General features: G+C 41.4%; 1 protein-coding gene across 1 annotated transcript in view; it reads left to right on the top strand.

Annotated features, from left to right (window-relative positions):
• LOC122815309 (zinc-binding protein A33-like) overlaps positions 1 to 16,187 on the top strand; it is an 807,460-nt gene that overhangs the window by 399,916 nt on the left and 391,357 nt on the right. The gene's annotated exons all lie outside the window — the stretch shown is intronic.

Here is a 16,187-nt window from a genome sequence, read left to right as displayed (position 1 = left end):
GTTTACTATATCTCTACTGATCATCTCCACAATAATTCTTTCCATGGCTTTACATATAAGACTAGTGAGACTTATGGGTCTGCAGTTTCCATGGTCTGTAGATGGCCCACCTTTGTACAGAGGGATGACTGTTGCCTTTCTGCATTCATGAGGCACAAAGCCTTTTTGGAGGCTACAGTTAAATAGTAATTCCAGAGGCCCTGATAGGTCATGTTTCATGCTATTAAGAAGGCATCCTGGGATATTGTTGGGGCTCATTGATGCAGTGTTCTTGGTCTTAGTGAGAGCATTAACGACATATTCCCTAGTAAGAGTAGGGGAGATATATTTGGTCTTTCCTGAGGGAAGGTTGAGGGGGAGAGAGGAGTAAAGCTGGAGCTGGATTTATCAGCCAGGAGGTTTGCTGTGTCTTCTGGCTTAGTATAGGTGGCTCCATTTACAATGAGCTCTGCACACAATTGTGTATTGCCTTTGAGGTTGCGGACATAGCTAAAGAATTCCTTGTGTTTGTCCTTGGCTTGGGAGGCCAGACTTACCTCAAGTTTGGCTTTGGTAGACTTATTTGTCCTCTGAGCTGTTTGTTTAGTTTGAGAGTGATTTTATCTTGGTGGGTGCTGCACTGCCTACGTTTGTTGTTGTGCTTAACTCAGCATGAATTCCTGTTAGCTGAAGGTCAACAGACTGGAATGTTAGGTTAATAAAGCTACTTTTATATCATTTGTGAAACTGCATTCATCACAGTAAAAAAATGTTGAATATTCTGTTAGACAAACATCAAAAAATATGTATGTGTTTGTTGATCTGTAATTTTCTGTCAGTGATATTTCTAAACATGTGTAAAGATAAAGATGAGGACAGACTGGGAACTGTGCGGTGGGAAAGTCTTCTGAAGACATTGAGGTATGTTATCAGAATTCGTGATAGGCTCATGGCAATCAGACTTTATTGTAAAGATGGAGCAGTATTCATAATCTCAGCCTGTTCCCATAGCAGGGTTGTGTTAGTGAGTAAAAGTATGCACTCGCACAGCAGTTGCTGAATCTGCTAGATAAACCAGGACAACATAAGTTGGTATAGATAATGGGGAGACTGAATTCTCATTTCAGGATGAACAGAACAGAATATGAGTATTACTTATGTCAACATGAGTGGTGCAAAAGGAATAAAAAAGAAAAAAGGACATTCAACATGCAACTTAGGCAGACGTCCTCCTAGTAAGGAAAGGGCACTGGAGTAGATTTCCAGATTGCATAGTCATCCCCAGTGAAACTGTCGGCCCAAAGTATAAACCTCAGGTAGCCACAATCAGATACAAGCAATGGTGAGAAAAGGCTCTAAGTTCAACAAAGACTTGGATGAAGACATGGAAGTTGACTGGAGTGAAAGACTATCCCACCCTACAATTCCTAGCCTGCCCTCCTGAGTGGTATCTTCTGGATCCCAAGCCAAGTGGCTTTGTTGCACTATCCTTCCATCTTGTCTCCTTGATACAGAGGATGTCCAGGCCCCTGCTAATTGTCATAACATCCACTTCCAAGCTGCATCCTGTCAGTGAGCCTACACTGAGTGTAGACATCCTTAGTTCATATTTGTCAGGTTGATTGATTTTACAACCAGCTTTGACTCAATAGAGCTATCCCAGCTAACCCAGTCTGGGCAACTGGACACCAGCTGACCTTTAGTTTATTGACCTAAAGCTAGTGGGCTGTATGGCAGGCACATTTTTGCCAATAGAGGCACATGGACCCAGGTGTAGTTTGGAGTAGGCCAGGTCAGTAGCCCACTTGTCACTGGCAAATAGCCATGCCCTTTATTGGCAACATTAGTCAACATAACCAAATCACCATTTTTTCCTGCATTGAGTGCGTAGTTCTGAAACTAGAGGACAGTGTACAGAACTGTTAATGCTTAAAGCAGTTGGTCTGCAAATCTCTTCCCTAATAGGCACCACCTAGAATCTTAACTGCTGCCCATGACCCCATTAAATTTTGGGTAGGTTTGAGGTGGAAACACCCAGCTTGTTTTTGGGAGATGGGAGGAACCCCAGACAGAGTTTGGAAGAACATTTTAACTTCATACAGGCTTTAGACAAAGGTACGTCATGCTTGGGAGGCGAACAATTTTTATGACATTATCAGCAGGGTATTTTATCAAGTGTTTCTGATTGATGTGTTCTATCTGTATACTATATACTGACACTGGGTTATTGTAGACAGCCATAGGAAATGAAAACTGGACTTGAGTATCTGAAAATGACTAACTTCTTGGTTGAACGTTTTCTGTTCCTGTGCTAGAATATATGGACAGTAATCATGGACACTGAAGTGGTTCAATGGTCATTGTTTCTGCTTTACAGTTTGATTGTTGTTGTCCTTTGTAGGTAGTGCTTCATGCATTCATTGAGCTTATTATTGAGGTTACTAATAGTCTGTTTCCTTGCTTCAGTACTGTGTGGATCTTTTTCATAGACATCATAGGCATTGTGTATTGGCACCTCAAACTCTGCTCATATAACACTGGATTTGACACTGCTGTCAAGACAAGACAGAAGTTTTTCATGAGTAGTCTGTATGCAAATGAATAAAGCAGCAACTGCTGTAGTATTTTAGAATAACTACAGTTTTCTAACCCCTGAATTTTCCTTACCCTGAAATTACTGGCTTTAGAAAGCTGCAGCAGCTGTTTGGTGAGTAGACTACGGAATGCTTGGCTAAATTCAGGAATTGGACAGATCATTGCATTACATAGAGGAATAATTACTTGATTGATTCTGCTTAGTGTTTTATATGGGCTACCATATAAACCTTTGTAACCACTGTGACAGTGCTGTGGTCACTGCTCTCAACTTCTTGCATCCAGAATCAGAGACAAATCAAGAAATAGGGACAAATGCCTCAAATAAGGAGCACTTAAAAAAAATATTATTACTATTAACTTGGAAAAGTTAACAAAAAAAGAGAATGTGAATTAACATACATTTCCAGAAATAAAAGAAGCCTGTAACACTAATAATTGTCATTACTTATTGAATGTAATCTACCACTTTTTCTCCCCAAATCAGAAGTTTTAAAAGGGGTAAGGAGCCAAAATCTCAGACATCCATGAAAATCAGTTCATAGGTATGGGTGTGATGGAAATGAAGCTTGCAATCTCCCATGCTCCCTAGAGATATTATTATATTCTTGGTTCTCCATATTTAAAATTAATTTTGTAATTAAGTGTTATTTCTTTATTCCTTTTCTAAGCTAAAGGTGGTAAATTTTTTTGCACAGATGATGATATAATTACCCCAAGTTTATATCTTATCTAAGCCATCAATAGTCAGGAATACTTCAATTGTGACACCAAAGGGATAGTATACCTAGCATTTTGTGAAAAATGTGGGGCTTTTTATATAGGGAAATCTGAAAGAGCTTTGAGAAAAAGAATTTATGAACACATCTATGAAATATCTATTAAAAAGGAGAGTAATGCCCTATATAAGCATAGCAAAGTATGTGAAGATTACAAATTCAAGTTCCTAGTTATAGAAAGTATTTTAAAGGATGTTAGGGGAGGTCCTTGGGAGACCAGAATCGAATATAGAGAGCTGTGGTGGCAAATGGCCCTAAACGCAGATAAATTCCTGGGACTTAACGATAATATATCTATATTACCATTACTTAAATTAAGAGCTGCAAAACTGTAAGAAAATTGTTTTGCGGTAATAATTTTTATGACCACAAGAGGGCTCTATTACATTTGATTTAGGCTCATATCATGCCATTTTATTTGTTTCATCCAGGTCATTTCATATGAATTTATGAATTTTAACAAGTTTTTCTTATGAAAACATCTTCATAAAGTTTTTAGGTTTCAAGTTTTATATATGAGAATTTATAGGTATTTTCATATTTAGATGCTTGTGTTTTTTATTTCATGTGGTAGTTACAACACATGAGAATTGAATTGATTTTTCTGCAGTAGCACTTTATTATTACAAGATCATCATACTATAATTTTATGCATTTTTTGAAACATTAATGGAAACATGTAATTGCATATATTTTTAAATATTTTTAAATGTTGTATACATATGCCCTATGAATTCTTACAAATAGTTATATGTATAGCATTTTCAAATGGCATTTTTAAATGACTTCTTTCACAATTTTAATCTTGATGTGTCTTTAAATTTTGAAATAATTTTAATTAATTAATTGATGGTAAATGTTATATATACTGTGTTAACTGGATGTACTGATTGTCTGATGAAGTTTTTGAAAGAAAAGCATAGCATCTGTTATCTTATCAGAGGATTAAGGCGTTTACACGTTTTTATGGCTGGCTTCAGCCTTGTTCACTTGTTTTTGGAATAAAGAGCTTTGGCTGACCTCCTAGTGACGAAAGTTTTGTTTCATGACTGCCTTTTGAATATAAGAAGGAACCAAAATATGTCGACAAACAGTAAACACAGTAGGAACCACAGGAAAATTATCTAAAAATGCCACTACTTTATTAAAACTGGTCTATATCAGAAGACTGACCGCTAAAAACACCCTTACCTCAACACTGCTTAACCGAAAGCAGGAAATGTTGAATGGCCAGAACAGAGATTTTTTTTCCCAGGGAAAATATCACTGGGCCATTGTTGGGAGTTTGCCGTTTCCTCCACTGTAGTGTGATGTCGGAGTAGGTATATGTGGGGGGGCACATTTATTTTGTCTATTGTTTTTTTTTTTTTGGCCCAGCAATTTTTTTTTCCCTGTGTACCAAATGTCAGATTATGTATGTCTACTAATACTAAAAATACCATCATGTTATATTGTCACATGGCTACATTTTTTTAAAATATTAAAACATCAAATCTTCCACAGTATATTCCATATACCAAATATCAAATTATATACAAAATCTATAGAGTAGTATAAAAAATTCCATTAAATATAATTCCACTCACAGAAACCATATTCCATCTTCTCATAAAGAGTTTTTATAAACTTTGTAAACCTTTTTAATAAACTTAATGGGGTTAGCATGATCCCTACCATGGGAATGGGAAAGTAGATAAGTCAGAGTTTAGCAGCCCACATTTTGTAACTACATTAAAGACCATATGGCTTAGTGGTTATGTCTTCGCCTCCAATGCACAAGGTACAAGGTTCGATCTTGACCTCCGACTAATGCCTGTTTGGAGTTTGCATGTTTTCTCTGTGTCTCCATGGGGTTTCTCCCATGTCCGAAAAACATGCTGAGTGTTTCCATCTCAAACTCACCAATGAATGGAGCTGTGGGCAGCAGCACAGACTCTACATGGTGCCCAATATGGGGAAGAGTTGTAAAAAGACATACCGCTTTGGGCATCTATTGTGGTGTGCAGTATCCTCAAGATAGGAGAACACGGATCACAAACTGTGCGCTGTGGCAGGGCTAGCTATTCGACGCTGTAAAATATGGCTCTAGGTGATTCGGTCATGTTGATTGTCGCCAAAAAAAAAAATGGGCATGGGTAGTTACCGGTGATAAGTGGGTTGAGGACCCGGCCTACTCTCTGACCCATGCCAGGGACCCATGCTAACGGTGGGAAGGGTATATATGCCCCTATTGGCCAGTGTGTGCCCGCCATAAAAGCCCAGCAGCCCTGGGTCAATAGGCTACTGGCTGGCCGGTTTCTAGTTGCCCAGCCTGGGTTACCTGGGATAGCTCTGTTGAGTGAAAGCTGGACATAAAACCAACTAACCTGCCAAACATGAACTGAGAATTGCTACACTTAATGTAGGTTCACTGACAGTAAGCAGCTTAGAAGTGGATGACATGATGATACGGAGGAGGCTGGACATCCTATGTATCCAAGACACAAGCTGGAAGGGCAGTGCAACAAAGCCACTTGGCTTGGGATCCAGACTCTACTACTCAGGTGGTGGACAGGCTAGAAATGGTGTAGGAATTGTGGTGAGACCGAGACTTCAGAAGTCAGTGAGAGATATCATCAGAATTAATGACAGACTCATGGCAATCAGACTCCAGTGTAATGATAGGACAGTATTCATAATCTCAGCCTATGCCCCACAGCAGGGTTGTGATAGTGAGGAAAAGAATGCATTCAGACAGCAGTTGCAGGACCTACTAGACTAGATAAAGCAGGACAACATGAATTGGTGTTGATAATGGGTGACTTAAATGCACATATTGGGACAGACAGAACAGGATATGAGGACTGCCTGGGTCCACATGTGTGGAGCAATAGGAATAAAGAAGGAGAAGCCATTCTGGACTTCTGTCTGGCAAATGGATTGATAGTAGCCAACACATGGTTCAGAAAGAGAGACAGTCACAAGATCACATACAAGAGTAGCCAACATGCAACTCAGGTAGACTTCCTCCTAGTAAGGAAAAGGCATTGGGGTAGAATCCATAACTGCAAAGTCATCCCCAGTGAAACAGTCGGTTCACAGCATAAACCAGTAGTTGCCACAATCAGCTGCAAGCAGTGGTCAGAGAAGACTCTAAGGTCAACAGAGCCCAGGCTGAAGACCTGGAAGTTGACTGGAGAGAAAGTACAACAGTTCAAGGAATTACTCAGGGCTCAAGCACCCCATGAAGAAGAGGAAAAACGTGGAGTTGAAGAAGAGTGGCAGCACCTAAAAACAGCATGCGTTAGGACTACAGAAAGATATGTGGCCGAGTCTGGTATGGAAATAAGGTACATAAGGAAAGCTGGTGGTGGAATGCAGAAGGGCAGGAAGTAATCAAAAGAAAGAAGGAGTGCAGGAAGAAGTGGGAGATTGAAAAGACTGACCAAGCTAGGAAGGACTACTGGTTGGCTAACAAAGAAACTAAGAGAGAAGTTGCAATAGCAAAGAATATGGCATCAGAGGCATTCTATCAGCTTCTAGAAAGTGACTCAGTAAGGGGCACAAAGAAACTATACCAGGTTGCAAGGCAAAGACAAAAAGATAAAGAAGATAGTCAGACACCCTTTATAAGGGATTCCAGCAACAACCTGCTTACCAGCCCACAGGACATCAAAGGCAGATGGAAGTATTTCCAGCAGCTTCTGAATGAAGAAAACCCCACAGAAGCGGTACTACCCCAGAAACAGCCTACAATGAGAGTAGAAGAGGAGCCCAGCTTAGAAGATGTAAGAGCAGCACTAAGGAAAATGAAGTCAGGGAAAGCAGCAGGCTCAGATGAGGTCACAGCAGGTATGATAAAGATGCTGGGTGAGCTAGGGGAGAAATGGCTCATGAGGGTACTAATTGCAGTGTGGAGAGAAAGGCGTATCCCAGATGACTGGAGAATAAGCATACTCGTGCCAGTGTACAAGAACAAAGGGGACATCCGCAACTGTGGATAGTACAGAGGGATCAAACTCCTACCACATTGCATGAAAGTTCTGGAGAGGGTGATTGATAAACGGATACACAGAATAGTAGAATGTAAGATGGAAGATGAACAGTTCGGATTCAGATCAGGATGCAGCACAATTGACCCGATGTTTGTATTGAGACAGATACTTGAGAAGAAACAAGAGAAGAGGAGAGAGTCAAACTGGGCTTTCCTAGACTTGGAGAAAGCATATGACAAGGTCCCAAGAAAGCTGATCTGGGCAGTACTGCGGTGGTTTGAAGTCCCAGAAACATTAGTAGAATTAGTACAGGCTATGTACAAGGACCCAGTGACTCAAGTACGAACAGTGTTTGGCCTCACTGAGGGGTTCCCAGTGGGAGTGGGTGTACACCAGGGTTCAGCTCTGAGCTCACTGCTGTTCATACTGGTAATGGACTACATCAGCAAACAGGTTGGAGGGGTCTGTATGCAGACGATGTGGCAGTACAGGCAGACTCTGATCTAGAACTTCAGCAAAGGATAGGAGAAATGGAATGCAAATCTGAAGGCACATGGGATGAAACTAAGCACAGATAAGACAGTGGTAATGGCAGCAGATTGGGGAAATCAGAAGAAGCTGAGAATAGAGATAGATGGGAAGATAATGTAAACAGCTTCAAGTATCTGGGTGGGGTGGTTGAGGAGAAGGGTAGTCTGAATGAAGAGGTCAAAGCTAGAATCAGAGGGGCTGCAGCCAACTGGCATAGAGTATCAGGTGTAGTCTATGACAGAAGAATGCCAAAGAAGCTGAAAAGTAAGGTGTACAAGACAGTGGTGCGACCAGTACTACTGTATGGTACAGAAACCTGGGCAGTAAAGGCAGAACAGTTGAAGAAGCTAGAGGTGATGGAAATGAAGTGCCTGAGAAAGGTGGTAGGATGCACACTGCAGGACAGGTGAAGAAATGAGGACATAAGAGCAGAAGACAAAGTAGCTCCAATTGCAGAAAAGATCAAAGAAAACAGATTACGATGGTATGGGCACATGTGTAGAAAAGCAGAAGACAATCTGGTGAGGGAGATTTGGGACAGACAGGAAGAAGGTAAGAGGAAGCAAGGGTGTCCAGCAAAGAGGTAGATGGATTGTGTGAAAGAAGATCTGCGACAGTCAGGCATGAGTGTTGAAGAAGGCAGGAGAGTGGCACTGAATCGAGAGAGTTGGTGACAGTTAATACGATACCCCAACCCCATGTAAATGGGAAAAAGGGGGATGATGATGATGATGATTTTGTAACTACATTTACAATTATATACATGTTAAGTCCTAGGCATTTAATGGCATACAGCTTTAACTGCAATAGCAATTCCATAAATGCAGTGGCAGTTTCCCAAGCTTCTCAATAGTCAAAGTCAAAATAAATGTTATCATCATTTAGACACCACAAGTGAAGTCTAAACAAAATTACTTGTATCATGCTCGAATTGAGAGATAAATATGTAGAAATAATTATGCAAGAATGATGTCCAACAAGGTGTGTGTTAATGTATAATTAATGCCCACCCAGGGGTGTTGTGAGGGGGCCTTTACACCCCATAGAAGGGCATTAATTACATATTAAAACATGCCCTGGAGGGCATTATTGCACTTAAAGAATGGGCTTCCTTTAAAATTGTTGTGTTTCACTTACTTATGTATTATTTAAGTACTATTTTTTTTAATATATTTTTGATGTAAAATAGTTCCTCCACCTAATGTTTCATACTTGTAAGTATATGTTAATGGTGTTGGAGGAAGCATTTTACATCCAAAAATTTAACACTTTAAAAAATCTTGGTATTTACTTTATATTTTTTGTCCCTTACTCAAAATGTTTGGTTTATTGCCAGTCATGGGAGACAGAATTTACTGAACAATTACATATATTTGAATTTCAAAGTTTTATTTCCTTCAGATGACATGCATTTGAGTTTCAGATTTCATATCCTTCAGAAAACACATGCTAACAACACAAATCCTGTTCTTCTAGCAAGTTTCAAAGTTTATAAGAGCAATATTTAAAATGTGTTCCTGTTTCATAGCACCCCCCCAATTATGTTAGTCTTTGTCCAGATTTCTTGTGCTAAGAGGTTGACAAGTATGTAAGAGGACAAGAGGTACTTAAAACTGTTGCTGCTGCCAGAGATCATTCTCTCTTCAATCTCTCACACACACACACACACACACACACACACACACACACACACACACACACACACACACACACACACACACACACACACACACACACACACACACACACACACACACACACACACACACATGCACACACACACACACACACACACACACACACACACACACACACACACACACACACACACACACACAAACACAAACACACTACCAGGGATTGTTCGATCGCTTTCACTCTCTCTCTCCCTCTTACACACACACACACACGCACACACGCACACACACACACACACACACACACACACACACACACACACACACACACACACACACACGCACGCACTTTTTATTTTACACTTGCTAAACAGCAAAAGCACTGCTTAGCCAGTGTAAAATAGCAACTTAACTGATCTCTCACTCACACTCATACAGGCATACACTTCCATACACTGACTCATACATGCTTATTTTATTTTACACTTGCTAAACAGCAAAAGCGCTGCTTAGTGGGTGTAAAATAATAGCTCAACTGATCTCTCTCTCACAAACACACACACACACACACACTTTCACACACAAACATTTTTTTTTTAATTTTACTTTTATTTTATTTTATACTCGCTGAACAGCAGAAGCACTGAAGTGTAAAATAATGGCAACCATTCTGTTCTCTCAGTCCGAGCTCCACACTAGCTTGCTATGCTGCTGTGTAGCCTCTGGCATTTTTTTCTGTAGGTATTACCTGTACATTAACACCCTGCTGGAGAAAGCTTGTTCTCCAGTCAGGGTACTGATGTACAGTAAGCCCATTGTCTAAACATGTTTAGAAGAGGCATATACATGCATGCAGTTACACGTGTATCAGACCTAACATTAACCTTTCTCTAGACATTTTGTATTACTTATTACTAGAATTATTCTATACACCACTCTAGCATTTCATTCATTTCTTATTGCACCTGTACTTATTGCACAATGTAATTTTTGCATTCTTTAAATTGTGAGAACATCTAACAGTTGTGTTGCACATGACTTTCTTGTAAACTGATAACCCGGATGTGTTGTCTTATTGTTATTGCACTATTGTTTGGTTATCACAAGATTTGTCAGCAGCTCACATCCCTGAGATTAATACCAGAGTTCAAGATTCTAATCGCTTGAGGGAAGAAAGTCTTCTTGAACCTGGTTGTTTTACAGCATATGCTGTGTTATCTTCTGCCAGACGAAAGGCCTATGAACAGTTCAAAAGCAGGTTCATAGGTAGGAACTAGGCTATTGGCACTAGGGCCTATATAAGTCTAGCCAAAAATGTACCGTCTTTCGCCACCCAAGAAAATTATTTTCCTGTGCCCCTGTCGAGCAGAGGCACAGAGGTGATCCCGGGGGTGAATTTCCTATTTCCTATCCAATCATCAAGATTTTTCTTGAAGAGTGCTAATGAGGAGCTTTGTTGGATATAGATAGGTAGCTTGTTCCAGAGTATGGGAAGTCTCTGGGACAGGAATTTATCCCTCTGGCATGTTCTGTTTATTGTAGGTTTAGGTCCCTAGGGCGTATAGCTCAGACGGATTGAGATTTCTTTAAGTGGAGCATGTCCAACAGCTCTGGGTTTGACATGTGATCGCCTCTGAGTAGGCGATATGCGACAGAGTAAAGCTGGAGTTTTTTTAGATGGTCTGCACAGGGCATCTGTTTGAGGCTGATAATCCTCTTTGTGAGGTATTTCTGCGGCCTTTCCAGTTGTTGTAGATGTCTTGTGAGGTACATACCAAAAGGGGTGTTGTACTCTATAATGGGTCTAATGAGTGATGAGTAGAGAGGAACAATGACTTTTATTTCCTGGATGAGAAACCTTTTGTGATGAGGTGTGCCACGTAGAAGGATTTCCTGACTACTGTGGCAATGTGATTATTAAAGGAGAGACTACTGTCCACCTGTGTCCCAAGGTTTTTTATCACACTTTCGGTGTCAAGTAGACTATCACCTATGTGGTAGCTCATGGGTGCAGAGGTTTTACCAAAGGGGATGACAATGCACTTTTTGGCATTGAGCTTGAGGCCATGGCTTTGACACCAGGCATCTGTCTCCTTGAGGCCCTTTTGTAGGATGTCCACATCATTAGGAGTTCGATTATGGCTCCTAGTTTGCAGTCATCTGTGAACTTCATTAGCCAAAGACCTTCTGTGTTAGCCTGTACTTAGGAAATGTAAATACCAAACAGGAGAGGATCCAGGACTTAACCCTGTGGTATTCCACTTGTCACTGGTCTGAAGTCAGATTTGGAGTCTGCTATTTTTACAGTGTGAGTTCTGTCAGTGAGCCAGTTGGCAACCCATCTTGTGACATAGGGATTTATACCTAGTTTAGTGAGTTTATCTATAATTCCAGAGTGGGGGATGGTGTCAAAAGCCTTGGCGAGATCTAGATAGGCTGCGTGAACCACGTTACCCTCGTATACAGCTTTGGTGACTGCTTCAAAGAAGTCTATCAGGTTTAGGAGACATGATCTACCTTTTACAAACCCGAACTGGGTGGGGCCCAGAGTTTGGAGATTACCAATGTCTTTGTGTATAAGATCCATAATGATACGTTCCATGGCCTTGCAGACCAGGCATATTAGCCTAATCGGGCAGTAGTTCCTGGGGTCTGTGGTGGCTCCCCCTTTAGGGAGTGGGATAACCGTTGCTGTGAGCCATTCAGTGGGCACAAAGCCTAAGGTGAGGCTATGATTGAACATGGTGCTTAGGTGGGGTGCCAGTTCTTTCTGCAGTTTGTGTAGAACGCAGCCTGGGATGTTGCCAGGTCCCATGGATGTTGTGTTCTTGGCTTTGGAGAGTGTAATTTTTACCTGTGCAGCCATAATTACAGGAACTTTGCATTCTTCCAGTATAGAGATGGGCCCTTTAGGGGGTGAGAATGGGATAAAGTTAGCACTGAACTCATCTGCCAGGATGTTGGCAATATCATTTGGTTCTGTATATTTAGTACCATTGTGCTGTAACTCAGAGCAGATCTGGGTGTTGCCACTGAGATTCTTGACATAGCTATAGAATGCTTTGTGGTTGTTGTGATTTTGCTTTTGTAGCTAGCTTTGGAGGATTTTATGAGAGATCTCAGCTTTTTACTGAAGCTGCCCAGGGAGTTCCTCCAATCAAGGGATTTTACTCTTTTGTGCAACAGTTTCTTTCTTCTGTTGTAGAGTTTGTTTATGGCGGGAGACCACCAAATTGGCTTCCTTTTTTTGGAGGATAGCATCTTCATTCTGTTAGAGATAGCACGATCCATGCAATCGTGTAAGTGCTTATAAAGTGCATTTGTGTAGGATTCAGCAGTCATTTATCTATTGTCTGTCTGCATGGGTGTTGTGAAGTTTGCCACTTCTGTCTTAAGAAGTGTGAAGTTGGCTTTGGAGAAAGTTTTTATGGTGGTTTCCCTGACAGTGGGAGGGGGCGGGATGTGGATGTCTAGGGTGATTAGCTTGTGGTCAGATCTGACCAAGGAATTGACCTCTGGTGAAGAACACCGGTCGCCCATGTTGGTAATGACCAGGTCTAGGATATTGCTGCCCCTGGTGGGTGTGTGGATAAGTTGATCCAAGGCATTGGAATTTATGAATTCTAGAAAATGTTGAGCAAAAGAGTTGATACATGAGTAGTTTTCCCAGTTAATGGTGGGGTTATTAAACTCACCCATTATTAGGGTGTTGGGTTGTACCCTAATATTTTCCAGTGTATCAAGAAATGAGGAGTGGAAATCCTGGGGCATGGTGGGGGATCTGTAGCAAGTTACAATTTGGATATTGGTCTGGCCCAGAGTTAGTTGCACTTGGATAATCACGGATGCATTATGCTGAGCAACTAGCCTGGAGGTGTGGATATCCTTAATGAATATGGACACGCCTCCGCCTTTAGTGTTTCAGTCCAGGTTAGGTGGCCGAAAGGTGTGGTATGAATTATAGTCTGGTAATTCAGGGGTGCTCTCTGGAGCCTTGAGCCAGTTCTCTGTCACTGCACAGATGTTGATGTTCTTATTTTAAGGAGTGCCTCGAGTGAATGCATTTTGAGGTTTAGACTTCTAGCATTCCCCTCAGATTTTGCTTGCTTGTACCTATTAAGGTGATGAATTTGTCATTTTAACCTTGCCTAAAAAAGGCACTATAGGGGTGGCAAGAGCCTTAGCCAGTATCCGGAATCCCAAGGGTGACAGGTGCTGACCATCTCTGGCAAAGCATCATGGTCTGTCGATCATGTCATTCCAGGCAGACAGATACTGGATCCCCTTAGAATGACACCAGAAGCTTAACCAATTGTTGAAGTCAATTATTTTGTCCTTGTACTGTGGTATCATTCTGGGTGATGGCAGGATGCTACTCAGGGCTAGAGTCATGCCTGTCTGGTCTACAGGATCGGAGAGCTCTTCCATGCCTCTTTCCATGTAGTCCGGGGAGGTACGTCTCAGCTCATTCACACCAACATGGACAATGACAGAGTCATATTTGCACTTGTTGTAGAGTGACCTGAGTGAATGCGTTATGTGGCAGATCCTGGCACCCGACAGGCAGCTGACAGTAACTTTCTCCTTGTTTAGCCTGGTGAGTGGAACATCATTGTGCCTGACTATAGAGTCACCCATGACTAGAGTGTTAGGTACGTTGTTATGCCTTATGGGCTGTGGTTGACTGGCACACTGAGTTTCTGGGCAATGTGTCATTTGGGTTGTGTTGGGGTTGGAAGTTGCTTGTGTTTCTGCTTTGGAGGTCTCTGTTGCTTGAGCAGATTTTTATTGAGAGCCTCTGTGAATGTAGTTGTGTGTTTCATGTTTCTATGTGTGTGTTTTGGTGGTGCAGGTTTTGAGGGACTATGTGATGAGTGTGGTGTGGTGCATGTGTTTACCTTCTCCTCTTGACTGTCTAGTCCAGTCTTGGGTGAAGAGAGCTTTGCTTCCAGTTTGGCTATGTAAGTGCATCTCTCACAGTTTGTAGGGTTGGGTGGTCAGAGCAGAGGCTTGTCTGTGTACATGAGACAATTGCTGCATTGCCCCAAGATGCCCAGATTCATCAGGTAAATAGGAGAAAACACTAGAAGCTGACCCTTAGACATGCCAGGATACGTGCTAATTTATTAAGTAGGCTCACTTGTTATTTTTGTTGTTCTGTTGTAATGTGTTGTGTATAGAATCTTTATGTCTGGAAGTTTGAATCCCATTCTTTTCTCCACAACTCTGACTATCTTTTGTAGGGCTTTCTGATCTGCAGCTGAACAGCTCCCGTACTACACCATGAAGTTGCATGTTAAGATACTTTCTATGGTACCCCTATAGAAGGTGGAGAGGATAGAGGGAGGTAGGCTTGCTTTCCTTAGTCTCCTCAGGAAGTGCATGCATTGATTGGCCTTGTTTACTGTGTGAATGGTATTGGATAACCCCAAAAGATTCTCTGATATGTAGACCCCACGAATTTTGTTTTCTTTACCCTTTCCACTACATCCCCATTTATCTTGAGAGGAGAATGATCTAGTTGTACTCTCCTGAAGTCAATTATGATCTCCTTGGTTTTGCTGACATTGAGGTCAAGATTATACCTGGCACACCAGTCAGTCAAATAACTCATTTCTTCCCTGTAGGCTTTTACTTCTCCTTTGCTGATGAGGCTCACAACTATAGTGCCATCCACAAACTTAATAATGTGATTGGTGTTAAATTTGGCTTTACAGACATGAGTCAAGATAATAAACAGCACTGGGCTTAGCACACAGCCCCGAGGTACTGCTGTTCTGTAGTGATGCTCTTAGAGGAATTCTTGCCCACACATACTCTTTGGGGTCTTCCAATCAGAAAGTCCAGGACCCAGTTGCACATATGGTTATTAATACCTAGGTGGACAAGTTTTTCTGTTAGCTGTTGTAGGATGACTGCACTGAATGGTGTACTGAAATCAATAAACATCAACTGTCCTTATTTTCTAGGTGTGCCATTGTGAGATGCAGTGCAGAAAAAAATGGCATCTGCCATGAAGCAGTTTGCACTGTATGTGAACTGCAGTGGATCAAGTGCTGTTGGGAGGTTTGCTGTCAGGTGTTTTTTGACCTGCGTTTCAAAGCTTTTTATGACGATGGACATGAAGGCCACAGGTCTGTAATCTTTAAGGCTAGAGGGAGTGGCTTTCTTCAGTAGTGGCATAATGTTCTATTTTTAAAGCACTTAGGTACCTTTGCTTGACTGAAGGAGATAGTAAGTAGATTCGGTAGTACAGTGCTTAGTTCAGCATAGTCCTTTAACACCTTACCCAAGATATTGTCCAGTGCTGAGCCTTTCTTGGATTCACCTGACACAGGGTCTTTTTCACCTCAGCTTGGTTTACAATGAGCACTTCATCACCTAGTTCTGTAGGGAGTGATATTACCTTAGAGCAGTTCCTCTCTTCAAATCTCCTGTAAAAGGTGCTCATACTATCCAGGAATTCTGTGCTGTCTTCACATTGAGCTGATGCTGGTTTATATTCGGTTATGGCTTTAATTACCTGCTACATACTCCTGGAGTCCCTCTTGTCGGTGAAATGGTTTTGTAGTTTCTTTGCATATGCCCTCTTTGCCTACCTTATCCCTCTTTTCAGATTTGTCCTTGCCACCCTAAAAACATCTTAGTCATTCATCTTGAATGCCATGCTATGTTCTTTTACAATTTCGTAT

The sequence above is a fragment of the Protopterus annectens genome, chromosome 11.part0 (assembly GCF_019279795.1).
Source record: "Protopterus annectens isolate FY-2018-M chromosome 11.part0, PAN1.0, whole genome shotgun sequence".
In the NCBI taxonomy this organism is placed as follows: domain Eukaryota; kingdom Metazoa; phylum Chordata; order Ceratodontiformes; family Protopteridae; genus Protopterus; species Protopterus annectens.
This window is presented reverse-complemented; position numbering and strand designations above follow the sequence as displayed.